Below are 5,540 nucleotides of genomic sequence, written 5' to 3' on the forward strand. Positions count from 1 at the left end.
GCTCTATCGGACCCATTACTTCCGCATGGCGCTAACCGCAGCCCTGGCACCGGCGCCGGCAGGGCCCAGGCTCCTGCCTGCTCCCTGCAGTGCTCGGGGCCCAGCGGGGCAACCGGAGCCCAGGCTCCAGCGTTGCCTCTGGCCCTGGCCAGCCCACGGCTGCTCTGGGGGCTGAGGGGGACCCAGCGCCTGGATGTCCCCATCCCACCCGGGCCACAGGAGATCCCGCCCGGCGTCATCCCCCAATGCACGGAAAGTCACTGGCGCAAGCTCCTTCCTCCGCAGCCGCCGGAGCTGGGGGGGCGGGAGGGGAAGGGAAGGGACGGATGCCCTGCGCCCGGGGCTGGGGCTGGGGCTGGGGGGAGGCACCAGCCAAACAAAGGCAGAACAATGCCCGCGTGCCGTGGCCGGCCCAGCGGAGCCGGCCCGTTAGTACAGACAGAAACCGCTTTGTGCAGAAATATGCGCCCAAGAGGTGAAAAGGAAACTTTAAAAACATCAGCTGACATCCCCGGCCCCCTGCGCCCGGCCTGGCGGGGATGGAGCTGGGGGGGGCACTGGGTCCTGGGGAGGAGGTCGGGGGGAGGAGAGGAGATGCTATTTTTAGTTGAGAGCCTAAAAGGTGATTTCCCGGCCCCTGGACCCGCGCCCGCAGGGCTGGCAGAGGCCACAGGAGCTTCCTCCAGCTGGGGAGATCTCCCCCCCCACCGCCCCCGGATTCCCGGGGCCCGATCCTGCCAGCCCCTGCCACCTCCGAGGTGTCCCAGGGGGCTCTGGGCACAGAAGTGACCAGGAAACACTCCCCTGGCTGGGCTCTGTCACGAAGCAAGAACCGGGGACCGCGGGGGCTGGCAGGCGGCACTGGTGCTCCCGAGTCCCCGGGGGCCCCAACTCTGGAGGCCCCGTCCCTGCGGCTGATCTCGGCCACGTGGGCCATTTCCAGCCAGTCCCACTCCCAGGAACCCGACCCAGCTCAGGGCCCGCCACGCCACACGGAGTCTGGCTCCACATGGGGCTCAGGGGCTAAAATCACCCCCTCGTGCACACAGATGCACATGCACACACAAGCGTGCATAGACTTTGTGCACACAGATGCACATACATGCACACAGCTACAGATGTGCACAGACCCTTGCACGCCTGGATGCACATGCACGCACGAACCTTTGCACACCTGGATGCACATGTACGCACACACATGCATACACCTACAGGTGCACACGGACCTACAGCGACATATGCCTGTGCAGGACACTTCAAGAACACAGACCTGATGCCGACAGACATGCCCAGCAGGTGCTGACTCAGCTCTGGACTTAGAGCAAAACTTGGCGGTAGAGACCTCGGAGCCACCCGCCCACCCATAGCCATGGAGGGTCCATGCTGCGGCCACCCCCACGGCACAGTCCTTCCCCTCTTGCACAGGGCATGAGAGTACTCCCTCGATGCCCTGCCCAGGCCACAGCCTCGCTGTACCCGCTCACCCTTCCTAAAGAGTGGGGAAACTCAGGCGCGGTGCAGCTAGGGGATCGGCCCGTGACCTGAGTCTCTTCCAGAGCCGGGGAGGGAACCCAGGAGTCCCAGATGCAAACCCCCAATGCAGGACCGCAACCCCTTCGATCTGGCACATCCCCATCATGCCCGGTGGCCTGGGGGCTGCTGCAAGAACAGGGCAGAGGCAGAAGCTGCGGCCCTGGGAGGCCTCCTGGCTGGGCCATGCGGACGCTGTTCCCGACCCAGGGCCCTGCCCGGCCCGCCCTAGCGACAGGGCCAGGATTTTATTTTTGTAACAAGCCCGACCACAAATTACAGCGTTGGGCACTGGGCGAACCTGCTGCGCAAGAGGCCAGGGAGAGGCAGCACCGCCTGCCAGACCTCCGCTGGGACGGAGCCCAACGGAGCCAGGACCCCAGCCAGCAGCACCCACCTCCGTCAGGTGCCTCGGGGCTGCTGACACCCTAGAGGAGCCCAGGGGACAGCCCTTGGGCACCCTGCAAATCCCCCCACAGTGAGAGCCTGGCTGCCCCGGGGCCCGGAGCCATGGCCAAGCGTCCTGCAGCCGGGCGCTTCCTGCCTTTGTGGCCCAGCAGCGTGGTGTGAGCGCACTTCCTCGGCCCCCACCCGCATCCCGGAGGCCTTTTCTTTAAGGACCGGTTATTGTTAGCAGCCCTTTGAAGGCAGGAGAGCGACCTGGGCGGAGACGCCGGGCGGGCCCCGACTTTGCACCCGGCTGGCCTGGCAGGGTGCTGGGTCCCTGCAGGATCAGGGCTGCAGCTGTGGCACCAGGCCCATGCAAGCAGTTGCTCCATGGCATGGCCCTGGGGGACGAGAATAGTAAGGGGCCAACATGGCCTGAAAGGCCCCAGCAAAGCTCCTCTGAAACCTCCTGCAGGCAGGTCCACAGGATGGGGTCTCCCCCGTGCACCAGGTCCCAGGGGTAAGGCGTGGGGAGGGCAGCCCCATGCCCCCCCAAGCAGTGCCACGGGCACGTCTCTTGTGTGGAAGGGTCCTAGGCTGGTTTGGCAGCTGCCCTGAAGGATGGTGTGGGGTGCCAACTTGTGGGCCCCTCCAGCCAAGATGCCCAGCACACCAAGCTTCTCGCTCTGGGCCCCGGGAGGAGCTACCGGCCCGTGGGCCAGGGTCAATTTGGGGCCAAGCACCAACACAGCTCCTGGAACGGCCCTGCCTGGAACGCCGCCCCGTCATGTCGGGGAGCAAAAGGACAGTGCAGCCCTGGGCTGAGCTTGGGCAGGGTCAGCCCTGCAGCCAGCCTGGCCCCTGCTCCAGGCGCCCAGGAACTGCGCTGCAGCAGGCGCTCAATTGCTAAGCGTGCCCAATAATTACGCACGCTCCCTCCCCACCCAACCTGACCAGGAGAGCGGGGATGCGGCAGTAGATCAGACAAGGAGCAGAAGGCCCCTCAGCCTGCGTGGGGTGCAGGGAAGCTGCCCACAGCTGCAGCCTCAGGGCTGGGGGCTCCCTGCAGGCCTGCTGGCCCACCCCCCCAGGCAGGACTGTGATCCCACAGCTGCTCCCGCCAAGTCAAGGGCTCGGCCCTGCTGCACCCAGGCCGGAGGTGGCCGCAGCTCCGGGTGCCACATGCAGAGGCCCTTCCTGGCTTCCCAGCCCCATCCAGCAGGTGCGGGGGCCAGAGGGGCACGCGGGGAGGCAGCAGGTTTGAGGTCCTGGTGCTCAGAAAGCCGTAACCCCCCAGCAGAGATGGTCGTGCGGGCAGGACCCGAGCTGGCCTGGCTGGGAAGTGAAAGTGCAGAAGCGCCTGGGGACAGGGGCTGCCGATAATAAGCAAAGGCTGGGACTGCAGCAGGTTGATAAGGCAAGCCGAAGAACACAAGGAGATGCCTCTCGCCTGGAAAGTCAAACACCTGGGGGGCGGCTTTTCAGTACAGGGGGGCCAAGGGAAACCCCAGAGTGCTGCAGTCAGTCCATGGGGGATTCCTGCCTGGCCTGGCGCCAGCAGCCACAGCCCATGTATCACAGGGGCCTTCCCCACGGCAGCTCAGCCAAAGCTGGAGCCCACTGAGCAGCCGGTGCCGCAGCGCCGAGCGCACTATCAACAGCCTGCCCGCCACCAGGGACCTGCCAGTGCCAGATGCCGCACTGCCGGGGCCACGGGGGAGAGCGGTGGTCATGGTGCAGAGCGGCCCGGGCAGCTGGTCAGCGGTGCCGGCACGAGGGACTGGACAGGGCCAGGCGCTGGGGCAGGGGCTCGAGGCTGCCATGCACAAGCAGAGCCCCCCAGGTCCCGTCCGTCTGCCTTGTGCAAGCCGGGCTCTGAGCCAGTTGCATCTCGAACTCAAGCCTGGGGGGACACCCCATCTGCACACACTGCAGATGCTGCGGGGCCAAGCCGAGCTGAGCAGATGCAAAGCACCTTATAAATAGGCGGGGGCTTCCTGCCCGGGCTGTGGCGCTCAGCTGGGGGGAAACCGAGGCACCGAACACCTGAGGCACTGGTACCAGAGCTTGGGATTCAGGCAATGTCTCAGAGGAGCACCCAGGAGTGTGACCCCGACTTCCCTGCTCCAGGCATTAGGTCACGCTTCCCTGCAGGAGCTGGGGACAGAACCCCCCCGATGTGCTTCCAGCCACCGGTGCCATGTCCCTGCCCCCCACCCTGGCCAGGGCTGCTACTGCCCGGGGCTCCCCCGGGACAGGGTGGGAGACACCAGGGCCGGGCACCTCCCTGCTGCTCCTGCTCCTGGCCTGGCCAGGAGTCAGCGGGGTCGGGGCAGAGGCTGCTCTGTCATTTCCTCCGACGTCAGCTTCCGTTCCCGGGCGCTAGGAAGACCCAGGGTCTCGCTGCCAAAACGCCGTCCCCAACGGGCCCTCGCCCGGCACTGTGATCCACAGGCCCAGCGAGGGGTGGGGGAGGCAGGCCCGAGCTCTAGTGCCCAGGGTGCACGTGCCCAACACCCGCCTGCGCCTCCGTGGCACGGGAGCCGGGAACGGCTGGGAAGCGCAGGCCGGACGTCCTGGCTGTGGGGCCCAGAGGCTGCAAACAAAGCCGGGCACAGCTGGACCCCGCGGGGGCCGCTCAGGGGAGAGGAGGGGCAGCAGGGCTAGAGCCAGACCCTGCCTCTTCACCGTGGGCTAATTGCACTAACGAGAGCTATGGGCCCGATCCTCAGCCGCAGGGATGCTGCCTGATCTTCCCTGCCACTGCACTCGCTGTCCCCGCGCTGCAGCCCGTCCCCATGCGACGGTCACTCCTCACACCGGCCACCCCCTTGGCCCACGAAAACACGGGCACCCGGAGTGCTGGCTGATCAAGGAATATGCCCAAGAACATACAATGGGCGGTGTCAGAGGCAACTGAGTGCCCCCAGGTCCTATCCGCTGTTGGCTGCAGGGACCCGTGAGGGGTCTCAAGTGGGTGCACGGGTGAACCCAGGACGTGGGGCTGGAGGCCAGCGCTACCCACCCGGGACACGGGCCAGCCCCAGCAACACACACGCCAACGCAGGGGGTCCAAGTGCCCACGGCCAGCTGGGACCCGTGGGGCTTGCATGCGCAGTCTCCAGCTTCCTGCCACCCCAACAGCGCTGGGCAAGCGGAACGTGTGACACGGCGGTTTCCACCGCCAGAAAAACCCCGACACAAAACCCCCAGCGCAGGCGGGAACTCGGAACAGGCGTGATGTGCCCATGGGGGCAAACCCCACGCCTGGGGCAGCAGCAGGGCCGCCGCTCGGTCCCGTCCTGGTCTCTCCCGAGCAGGGCGGCTCCAGGGCAGACCCCGAGGGTGCCTCTCCTGCTGCCCCCAGCCAGAGCCCGGGATCTCCATGCCGGGCGACCACCACCCCGGTGGGTCCGGGCAGCAAATGCCCCGAGCCGGGGGGAGTCGGGACCCGGAGGCGCCGTCGGGGGGGAGTAACAAGCGCCGGGGAGACGCGAGCCCCGGCGGGGAGGACACCGGGCGCCCCGGGCACGGGACCGGCGCCGTCCGCTCGCGCGCAGCGGAGCTCCGGGAGGGAAGTCGCGGAGCCCCCGGGCACCGCCCCCCGCCGGCCCCGACGGGAC

This window comes from Alligator sinensis, unplaced genomic scaffold, assembly GCF_000455745.1.
Source record: "Alligator sinensis unplaced genomic scaffold, ASM45574v1 scaffold1329_1, whole genome shotgun sequence".
NCBI classification, from domain to species: Eukaryota; Metazoa; Chordata; order Crocodylia; family Alligatoridae; genus Alligator; species Alligator sinensis.